We start from the raw sequence: 12,352 nt of genomic DNA on the forward strand, positions 1-12,352 counted from the left end.
TCATAGACAAGCTCAGGAAGTGTGGGTTAGATGAGTGGACAGGGAGGTGGATTGAGAACTGGCTGAATGGCAGAGCTCAGAGAGTTGTGATCAGCAGCGCAGAGTCTAGTTGGAGGCCTGTAGCTGGCGGTGTCCCCCAGGGGTCAGTAGTGGGTGCAGTCTTGTTCAACTTCTTCATCAGTGACCTGGATGAAGGGACAGAGTGCACCCTCAGCAAGTTTGCTGATGATACCAAACTGGGAGGAGTGGTGGATACGCCAGAGGGCTGTGGTGCCATTCAGAGAGACCTGGACAGGCTGGAGAGGTGGGCGGAGAGGAACCTCATGAAGTTCAGCAAAGGCAAGTGCAGGGTCCTGCACCTAGGGAGGAATAACCCCATGCACCAGTACAGGCTGGGGGCTGACCTGCTGGAAAGCAGCTCTGCGGAGAAGGACCTGGGAGTGCTGGTGGACACCAAGTTAAGCATGAGGCAGCAATGTGCCCTTGTGGCCAAGAAGGCCGATGGTATCCTGGGGTGCATCAGGAAGAGTGTTGCCAGCAGGTCGAGGGAGGTGATCCTCCCCTTCTACTCAGCCCTGGTGAGGCCCCATCTGGAGTACTGTGTCCAGTTCTGGGCTCCCCAGTACAAGAGGGATGTGGCACTACTGGAGCAAGTCCAGCGAAGGGCTACAAAGATGATTAGGGGACTGGAGCATCTCTCTTATGAGGAAAGGCTGAGAGAGCTGGGCCTGTTTAGCCTGGAGAAGAGAAGGCTGAGAGGAGATCTTATCAACGTGTACAAGTATCTGAAGGGAGGGTGTCGAGAGGATGGGACCAGACTCTTTTCAGTGGTGCCGAGCGACAGGACGCGAGGCAAGGGGCACAAACTGAAACTCAGGAAGTTCCATCTGAATATGAGGAAAAACTTCTTTACTGTGAGGGTGACAGAGCACTGGAACAGGTTGCCCAGAGTGGAGGTTGTGGAGTCTCCTTCTCTGGAGATATTCAAAACCCGCCTGGACACAATCCTGTGCAACGTGCTCTAGGTGACCCTAGGTCCCTTCCAACCTCAACCATTCTGTGATTCTGTGATAACTTTCAAAACTCATGATGAGACGGACAAAAATTTTATTGTTCAGTGTCTTAGCTCATGTTGTTGATGTTAATACTGAAGTAGTTAAAACAAAAAAACAAAAACACAAAAACACAGCAAAAGTCTGCCAGAAAATGAGAAGAAAAATGATACCAGGAATGCCTTGCGGTTATAAACTCCACATTGCCAATAAACAATCACAGATATGTATGAAAGACACATACAAATCGGTAAGAAGACTGGAGATTTAATCCAGTTTGGAAACTCATCTGTTTCCTGAAGATGTCTTGCTTGCTGCAAGCAAAAGTAACAATTACTCTTATGAACACTGACAACAGAAACACCAGAAGCAGCATGCACAAGCTCCAAGCAATGGATACGTTTTTTCCTCCAGAAAGCCTGCTTTGAAAGGAAGTAGCACTAGTGTGACTGATGAGCCGCTGCTGTTCAAACCCAAAGTGGTGAAGTAATCATCTAGTCCACACTGGGAGGGTGTGAGTCATAGCTTCTGGTGTCCCTCCTAGAAAGCTCTTCTTTAAACGCTTTTTCACTGCCTGCAGTTACTAATGATGGGGTCATAAATTAAACTGGATTATAAAAGCAATATGTAATGACAGGTACTGGAATCAATGGCTGCAGCCTCTGCCATGTGATATGTCGGTCACAAAATGGTGGTCTATGCAATATATTGTGACTGTCACTTAGAAAGACACTCCCCCACCCCAAAACCAACAAGGTTTCACCAAGGACCAGCAAAAGCAGTACATAATTCAGTGAATTATTCTCTCTGGAAAGCCCTTGAGTATGGCTAAGTAACGATCTTGTTTACCTCATTTAGCCCCAAGTTCTGCAAGTAAGAGCTGGCCATGAAGAGTTCGTGTGCTCCTCTGATATCCAGCCGGGACAATGTGTCCTGTCTTTGTTTTTAGCCATCAGGCCTGCGTCAAACACACCCTGACAGCTGCAAAATTTTTTGGTGAAAACAATAATTCCACTTTTCCCTTCCATCTGCCTGCAGATGGTTTAAATCTGACCCATCAAAAGGAGAAAAAAAAGGCAGGGGGGGATAATATTCCTGCTGAGATGAAATTATAATGATTGCTGATTTCATATAAAGAAAACAACAGTTCTGAGATTTGCAGAAGAGTCCTGGAAATGATGGATGAAATTGTGCATGGGAAAACTGGAGGTTTTGATACTGGTTGATCTGGGCTCTCTGTATTTCCTCTCAGACTTCTTCAAAGTGGCAAGCAGCCACATGAAAAGTAGTCAGAAATGTCTGCCATGGATGACAGCTACTTTTTTTCCTTTACTAAGGAGAACCTTTGCTAAGAATTGCTAAAATACAGCCTGAAATATTAGGCTGGAATAACTTCTGAAGGGGCAGATTTGCAGCTTGAGGATCCCTTCTCGTTACTAGTTTCAGTGGTCCTCTAAGCTTCTCTGCATTTCAGATCCAAATAAAAAAATTGACATCATTGCCTGTTTGCTACCAACCCTTCATGGTAAATGAATGGGCGAATGCTGCTTTGCAAGTGCACACTGTGTGTTATGAGTTTGCTCATGAAGAATCGCAGCTCTTGCAGCTAAATCACTAGCCAACTGGTTTTGGAGCTTGTTGCCCACGTTTGATGAGACCAGCACACACTGCAAAGTATCATAAACACAAAGCTACTGAAAGAAACTGCTTTCTGCCTAATGATCTGGGAGCGAAGAAAGAAGTGCCGTCTCTTGTGTCGCGTCTGTCTCTTCAGGACAACCCTCAGACACTGTGGTGGGGAGGAGAGAGAAGTTCAGCATTCCAGCCTGGAGTCGTTTCTGTCCCTGCTTCTGTCTCTGTTTGGCTTGTATATGTCTGGGGCCCTCTGCCCAAGTAGTGTTCTGGTCTTTTTCGCAACTACTAATTTCATACAAAAAGCAACTATTTCTCCATCACAGAAAACAAGGGAAAATTAACCAAGCAACACATACGCCACAAACAGGCAAATTTTTCAAGGCATGGGCTTTAGCAAGGGCCTCAAAGCCTTTGCTGCATCTTCCAGGCTGGCAGCAGTTTCCAATTGCTGTAGGGGAAAACTGGTGGTAGAATATCTGCAATAAGTGGAAGCCGTCATTTGGGACAAGAGGTGATGAAACAAGCATTAAGGAAACCGTCAGTTTTTAAACTAGGGCAATATAATATAAAGGCACTGTAAGATCCTATAGGTTGCTAAGTATCCCCATGGTGTTACTTTTTTGCATTAATACATGGGTAAGGATGGGAAGTTTCTAACTGTATTAGATTTCATACAATTTTTTTTTTTTTTTTTTTTTTTTTTTTTTTTTGATGAGGGCAATTGACTGTGGCAGGATCATGAATAAACAGCTATTTTGCTTAGGAAAGTCCAAGGAAGTACCAGTCAGGTAATGAACTCCATACAGACAATATTTGCAAGATGCTTAGACCCACTTCCAGAAAGATTAACTCCATTCTAAGAAAACAGATCATTAGACTTAATAATCACTGTTCACTATCTTTCATACTAGGAAGCAAAATCCCCTCAAGCCCCATATACAATGATTGAGACTTTGGAGAGTCTATACATCACATAAAGTTTTGAAGAGAAATGTTGCACATCCTGCATGACGTGCAGCTGAGCTCTGGAGGTAAGAAAATTCCCTCACACCTTTTCACACTACGGTGTCACTGAAGGCAAGATGGAAAGGCCTGTGAGTGAGCAGCACCTTGCTTAGGCTCTTTACAGTCACATCCCCAGGCCACTGAAATTAACTGGGAGCAAGGAGGATGAGAAACAGCAAGTGTAGGATGCACTAAGCTGCTTCCATTGTCAGAGTAAATGTAATTTTTTCTGAGCGATCCAGAATATCTCCCAAGATCCTGCTGAATGATGCTCCTCTTCCACTCGGCCCTTTGCTCAGGGCTGCTGTTCACGCCAAACACTTCCTTTTGCTGTGACTGGAATCACTAAACAAATGGGGCTTCTACTGGTGTTGCACCTTCTGACATTCACGCATCCAAGCGCAGTGGATCAAACTCACTGTGCACACAGGCTCTAACCGTGATGCAGGGCTGGTCTGCCATGTGCCTTGATATCCAGATTGCCAGCAGATTGGAAGATTGCCCTTAAAGCAGTGGAGCTGGACAACAAGAGTAAGGGTGGAAAAAAAAAATCTTAAAAAACAACAGGTGGCTGGGTTGCATAAAATATCCCGTAGAACTGATGCATTCTGTAGGCAGTGCAGACTTAGTGTGTATAGAGGATGAACTACCCTCTCTGACAGGATGTCTAAAAGGAAATGAACTGGTTAAAAAAGAAAAAAAAAAAAGTGATCAGTCTAGTACTGCTGTGCTTGTTCTGAGTCACTTTCTTTTCTTCTTACTCTGATGCTCCCAAAGTCTTCAGTAGAATCACATGCATACATTGGCTTCAGCCCTCTCTGGCTAAATAGAGGGCTTCAGGCTGAAAAATGGTCACCCTTTCCAAGCAACAAACTCAGTTCAGGATATTAAGACTCATCCATCGGTGACTAATGCTTTTGTCTGGCTAGTTAGGAAGAACCAGAGGACGCCTACAAAAGCTGTGTGCTATGTGTTGTGTCTTGCTGTGTATTGTTCTTGAAAGGCCAGGTTCAATCCAGACCCACAGTCCATCCCACCTCTAATGAAAAGCGATTGCTGTGTGCTGCCCTCAGGGTGTCTATGTGCTCTGTGGAAAGCAGGTTTTGCTAAAAAGCACGAGGTTCTTCACAAAGTTCAGGCAGTCTTTAGGGCAACACACAGGCCCATCCAGCCTCCTCCCTCTTTGCCCACTGGGAATCACAGCTAAGTGATTCTCTTGGAACAGACACAGATGCTTAGAAAAAAGAAAAAAAAAAAAAGAGGGGTGGAAAAACCATTACACAAAGCCTTCTCACGTGAGCAGAGAGTACACCCCGCAGCTGTTAGCTTTGTTTTGCATATTTTACATACTTGCATACACAAAATATTTCCAAACATCCCAGTGTTTATTTAGAGCTTCATCAGTAACATGTCTGGCAGAACAGATCCAGTGCAAATATATTCACTGGATGACACTTCCTTGCACTGGTTTTAAAATGGATCGGGGTCCAAGCCTGCTTCTGCTGAAATCAACAACAACCGCCCACTCCACTCCGCCCAGATTTCCAAAGGAGGACGATCTAACTCTATAATCTTGAACTAGTCACCTTACAGCAAAGGCCTTCAGCCAACCAGTCTGAAACAGTCTGAAAATAAATGAGGCGAGGCTTCTAAACCAAGGGCAGTTGGTACATTGGAGAAAGGGATTTTTTTTGTTCTCGTGTCACACATGCCAGTTGCCTGTGGGTGGGTGGTGGGGGTGCCATGGAATGGGAATAAAGCTGTCACAGGAAAGGCTGAATAACCTTCCTCAGATGGTGCAGAGAAGAAACTGCTCAAGATCAGAAAGGGGGGGGGGGTTGCCTTCTCCCAACAGCATATGTTGCAGCTTAAAAAAATGTCCAGTGACACTCATGTACATGCTCGCTTTCAAGTGGCATTAGTGCCAATTCAGATGCGGTCAGGTGAGCACCTGAGGAAGAATTAGGTTCTGGACAATTCTGCTTTTTTTAACCTTTGTAAGATCTCCTTCCTCCTCTGTCCTACCTGGACAGGCAGGGAATTGGGCAGCCTACAATCCCTTGTCACTCCTTGGCTGGGCACTACCCAATCTGAAATGTCGGCTGGGGGTGAGCATGTAGGGTTGGCTCCCACCATGGGTAAAAGGAGCGTGGGGGCTGCACCATCTCACCCAGCTGATTCGCTGGGCAGAGCAGGGTGCCCACCATCAGCGCTAGCAAGTAAACTCCAGAAAAAAAGACCAGAAAGAATAGAGTGGGGGGTGGGGGGGGGAAAGCAGGGGTAGTTTTGCAACTCTTGGCATCTCCATTCAGCACTGGCTCTGTTGTGCAGAAGACAGACAAAGCAGGGCAAAAAGACCCACATCAAGATGTGGAAAGATTCATCTAGACTGCTGACCCCAAAGATCTTTTCTGATGGGGATCTATAGGAGTCTCCCCATTGACTTTTACATAGACGCCAAAAAAATAAGTTCATACCTTTTAAAACTGGACGTTTGAGAGGCTAGGGAATTTCCCACTGAAAAATTGGGTTCCTTAAAGCTGAATTTTCTCTTTATCCATCTCCAGCAGAAAAGAATAGAGTGTTATTCTTAAAAGGGAACAGATTTTGGCCAGATATACAAATCTTTGTTGCTATATTTGGCTTCCAATGTAGGGCTCTCCATTTGCTGGTGGGAGGAGAAAATTAGAGCTGGTGTTATTCATAACTAAATGGGCATGAAAAACAAACCACCTCCCTTTGAACTTTGGTGCTACTATGGGCATTCACATAACAAATCATTTTCAAAGCCTGTGATACCTCTGTACATACAATGGCCAACATCAAAACTTTATTACCTACTCATTTTCCCATAGTGATAAACCATTGCAGATGTACAGTTATCATCAAGGCAAAGATGTTGGTGCAGTTTCTGGCTTTTTTTCTAAAAATATTGTTTCTCAGTTGTCTTAAAAGAAAGCAAAAGTGATGTTCTGAAGGAGAGACAATTACTGGAAGGCTGTGGGATCTAACCCTCCCTGCTTCTCCCAACAGCCCCAAAAAAGAAATCAGCTAAATTAATTGGCATCCCAGCAGAACGCACAGCTCAGCTGTGAGGAATTCTCACCAGATGTCTTGGTCTCCACCCGGCTTGTAACGTCACGAAGGCAACATAACCCCTTGGAGCCTGAGGTCTTGCAACGACGACCGGTCCAACCTCAGCTGAGGTATCTGGGACGGATTGAGGAGTGCTGCTGATGGTACCTCTGGTCAGCAGGGCCCCACCAGCCCCAGCGCAGGGGCACAGCTGGCTGCTCCCTCCACCCCTGCCACACTTGCCACCAGCATGGCATGTGCTAGCCCTGCTCCTCACATTTTCCTAGGCATTCACCACATGTCAGGCAAGCTAAATGCAGATCATGGCTGAGGTCATCCGGCTTGCTTTTGGCATGGAAAGGTGCACCTCCCTCAGACACCAGACTGGGACCAAGTTTCCAACTGATAAAACCCTAAACTAGATTTATCTGGATGTGACAGATGAGATTCTCGATGGATGTAGGGTTTCTAAAGCTGATTGAGTGATGCCAATTTACATTAACTGAGCATACGGACTGACATGAATAAAATCAGTTACAAAGTAATAATTCCTCTTGAGCATCTGGTTACCCTACCATACTCTCTTGATGCAATGAGAGTATACAAAAATAAAACCCAGGAACACCTGGAAACCAAGCCATAGGGCAAGGCAATTGGAGCTCTACTCTGGTGAGAGCAGTAGAAGCTACAGGTAGGAGAAAGCAGTTCAGCTAGCTCATCTCCTATATTAATGCATTGTTATGTCTTAAAATACATTTGCTTCACTCTGGAGACTTGTGACAGTCTTAAAGCAACAGGGCTCCCACATCTTCTCTCATAGATTAAACCATAGTGTAGCAGAGCTCACTTTAAAGGAAGAAATTTCCTGCAATGTTTATCCTAAGTTTTTTCTTGATGCTTAATTTATATCAAATTTCTGACCAAGTCCTCTATTCTGATATTTTTTGATGCCTGCCATGTCCCCCTCTACTTCTTTCATGTGTTAGCCAATCTATCTTTACACAGTATTTGCTTATTTTTCAGCAGTCTCCATCCTATCTTCATCCTTCCTATCAATGAAGATCATTTCTCTCCTGGTAGCTCCCAACCCCATTCTCCTCCAGGAAGCTTCTGAACCCAACTGCTTTCCTGGTCTTGCTCTCCCTACGTTTCTGGCTGGCAGCTCTCTCCGCCTCTTCCTCAAAGCATAGGAAAGAAGAACATTTTTGATCTCCAGCAGAGAGAGTGTCTTGCTGGCTGTACAGTCCTGGAAACACGGCCTCAGGTAGGATGTATGGGGAAATTCCTGCTCATCTCCTGATGCTCTTAAACAGAGTACATTCCATATGGTCAGGATCTTCACATAATTTTGAAACTAAACTCTAACAGCTCCCTGCTGATCACATGCAAGTGGCAACTTTTCAAAAGCTCAATGCTTGGCCAAAGTTTGGACTTTTTCCCCTGCATGGGAACAGCAATGGTGTATCTGTGACCAAAAAACACCAAACCTTCAGCCCTCAATACAGCACATAGACATGCAAACATTTCTTAATTAAAGTTATAAAATAAATTTAGCAAAGGCAAAATTGCTTCCTTTGCAGGAATGACTGAACTTTTTGCCAGAAAATTTCAATTTGAGATACTTATCTTGCATGGAAAATTTCTACCTGATGACTGTATATGGTCAACACTGCAAGAAAATCATAAAATCAAAAAAAGGTCTTACAGTAAGAAGTGTCATGCAGTGATTCTACTAGGACTGATTGTAAAATACCCTCTGGCATTAAGACAACTTAAGAAGATATTAAAAAAACAATTAAAAGGCATTGCAGAACCAGTTGATAATCTCTGAAATAGAATGCTATTGCCTTCATGAGAGCTCTGTTTGAAATTCCTTTCATGCTACACTTTCACTCTGTCCAATTTTAGTGGAGATCCTAAAACACTTGTTTTACAACATGTTTTCAACAGAAGACAAATCCTTGGCTCCAAAAATTAACCTCATGAAAAAATAAAAACTCAAGATGCAGTAATTTACAAAGAGATTTATGAGTTCTTCAGTTGCATAATAAAACGAAAGCATTAGCTAATTGTTGAGAAATATAGACCAAACCAAAAATGCTACATAAAAATATAACAATAAAATTCACATTAAATTATTTATTCAGTAATTAAAACAGTGACACGTTTCTTTATACAAAGTTCCCCATCAGTTTTGATGAGAGGGACAAAAAGTTCAATGGAGTTTTGAGGGAAGTAGGGTTTGAAGACAAGTGGGAGAGGAGAGGGACCCTGATTTTGACTGATGGTTTTAAACAACAGCTACAAACACCTAGCAGGGAAAGTGCAGCATAGTTCTGCAGATACTTTACTACATTACTGTAAACTTCAACTGCTACAAGTATTGATTGTATATAGGTACTAGTTACCTGAGCCAAAGCTCGCTGGAAACAATGCAGATTCCAATTCATTTCCATCAATTTTGGATCAGGCCCCAGGCCACCACTTTGTGCCAGCCAACACCGTGAACTGCAGTTTAGGCATTTGAGACTGGTCCTGATGATCCCATGCCATAGAAGTCTTCCATGGACACCAAGGAAAGCAGGATTAGGTCTCCTGCATGTAAACTGCCGTTGTCAATGATGTAGGCTGGTCTGTCTTGAAGGCTTGAGCCTCTGAGTGGGTGCATTAGGTAGCTGTGATGTTTTAATCACCCTTATCCCTAAACTGTCTTAATTGGGAGCTAACAATGTTCTGCATTTCACAGGGAACTCTAGCCGAGCTGCTGCTGTTCCCCCATGGTGTCATGGAGACCACAAAGCAAGAATAGCAAGAAGGTCATGGGCAGTGTGCAGACCAAGGGCAGCTAAGACAGGTTTCCAGGGACATCCTTAATTCCTCTCAGTAGCCAGTTCATCCTGTGAGAAGGGGCACATACAAACCCACCAACACTGTCTGGTTTTAGTATGTTGTGCAATGACTGCCTAACCATCTACACACAATGCTGGAGATCATCTCTGCTCACAGCACTTCCAGCTCAGCCTTTGCAAGAAGACCCCCTCCTGGCTCTCCTATCACCTGGACAGGGTTTTGACCTTGCTCAGACAAGACTGCCTTAGTCTTTAAAGGAACTTTTTCCTGCATCACAACTGTCAGATTGGGCCCATAGGGCTAAAAGAAGTATTTATTTATTTTTTAAATACCTCCTTGCTTTACATGGGATTTCAGTTCTAAACAACATGCATCAACTTCTTTAAAAATCCACACACAAACAATATTTATCATTCAAATACCCTTTAGAAAGCTCAAAGGCTGACATATTAAAACCAAGAAGTTAATTTTAAAAACATATATATATATATATATATATATTTCTAAGTTCTTAAAAGAAATATATGTTGCTGGTCCATTAATAAGGAGGAAAGAAAAATGTACCTGAAATTGAAAGAATCTCAATGAACAAGATATGCTTGTCTGCTGAAAGGCAATACATTGCACCTCTCTACATAACTCCGCCAGCTGCACGGTCATCTTTACGATACAACAAATCGAGGCTTTTGAAAACCTTTTGTACAGTAAGGAAAAATTCCACTCACTCCTGAGGTTACAGAGAATGCAATAAACTGCCTACATGTTTTTAGATAGCCAGATGAGATTTAGTGATGTTATTCAGTTCATTTCCAAAGGACGTGAGGGTAGAATGGAGGGAACTACATATATTTGTATGTGTATATGTATATAAATATATACATACACATAAGGAATTGCAGGAGGAGGAGAGCAAGATATAAACAACAGACTTAAAGCAGAAAGGTTAGGTACATGCAAGTCAGTTGACTGTAAGTACGGTTGGGGAAAAATGGCACTCCTCTCTCACAGTCTCTGCTCTCAAGAGAAGTGTCGCTCTGAAAGTTGTGAAGAGAGATTTATCCTTGAAAGGATGTTTTCTAAGCAGGAGAAGGTAGAAGATTGAAGGAACCTTGCCACTCATTGAAGACTTTCACACTGTGAAACAGGTATCAGATAAACTGATAACTGAGCTGAATTTGTGCCTGGTGAGGAAAGGAATCTGAACAAAGTGCATTTTACTACTGCCAAGAGTAGCTTATTCAGCTGTCCAGGAATCAAATCTGCTGGGTGATCAGTAACTGTATTATTCCATCAGCTTGTTAGGATGGGAATGCCCAGCTGAAACAAAAAAAAAAAGTATCTGCTTTTTGAAAACTGCTGGTCAAGTTGAACCTCCCAGATTCTCCAAACCAGAAGACACAAAAATTGACAACAGATTTCTCAGCATTAATAGGAACAAAATGAAATCCTGGACAGCTTTTAAGAGTTTAGTATTAGATTTTCCTAAAATAAAACAGTAATTTCCCCACTTCTTCCCAGAAATAGTGACAGAGTACACCGTGTTTTATAGGTCCTCACAAAATGAATCATCCCTTTTCTTGGGGCAGCAGTAGAATTCAACACAGACAAAGAATGAAATAACTTCATTAGTAATGCATTAAGACATGTGACTTCTTTGTGACCTGCTTTTAAGGGCTTGTTTTTCCTATCTGTGGAAGCATGAGCAGTCTTAACATTTCTGTTTCATTCTCACTGCCATCAGTATGCCACAACTGCAATGTTGCGAGCAAGTGCTCTCCTCCTCTTTCAAGAGCAATACCAACACAGCATCTGCTTCTCATAAGCACATTTGTGCGTGTATGTATAACTGTGTGTGTGAGAGAGAGATCTGCTGAAGTCTGCTTAATTCAACTGAAAAGTTTGTTGCAGGAAAGGATTTGTTTTCTTTCCTGTCCTTCAAATTTTAGACTATACAAGCAGGGCTACAGCTATGGACTCGAATTTTTATTTTCAGCTCATTTATTAGGTACAGGTGAATGTTAGTTACTAAGGAGGGAGGAAAAAAAAATTATTTGACTTTCAAAGTCGATTGACTGGTGCATGAATGGCTATAGACAACAGCAGGTTTTCATTGGCACTTGTCTCCCAGAGCCTGCAGAGTTCCTTAAGCATACTCAAGTTCAGCAGTGGAAACTGGGCACGTAACAGTAGTCCTTGAGACGGAAGAAAGAGGCAACAGATTCACCACATATTCATCCCTTCTGTCCACTAACTCAACAAAACAACCCTGAAAGGGATTCCAGTGCAAACTTTGGGCCTGGTTCTTTCCTGTCCCCTGATTCTGCATTAACATCTGTGGGGAACAGGAGAAGGTCCTTTATCATGCGAACTTGCAAAGAGGAAGGCAACGCACTGGGGCTGCTCTTGCTAGACATAAGTGAACTATACAGGGAACTCACAGTACAGCTCAAAAAGAAAACTTACATTTTCTTTTGCTCTCCTCCCTCCCCAAAACTCTCCCTCCCTGAAGTTCAGAGAGTTCGATTACCACCTTTCTCATTGCTTTTCTTGGGATGCTTTGCCTCTTTGCCTTCCAGCTTTGCCAAGTCCAGGAAAAAAAAAAAAAAAAGTTGTGACTTTTTTTCCAGTATTTCTAATACTGCCAGAAATTCCTGATTTTTAGCTATCTCAAGAACTCATTCTTGAGATATTTCCTGAACTATACTGTCCTGATAAGTAAACAAATTGTGGGTGCT

This window comes from Apteryx mantelli, chromosome 1 (genome assembly GCF_036417845.1).
Source record: "Apteryx mantelli isolate bAptMan1 chromosome 1, bAptMan1.hap1, whole genome shotgun sequence".
NCBI lineage: Eukaryota > Metazoa > Chordata > Aves > Apterygiformes > Apterygidae > Apteryx > Apteryx mantelli.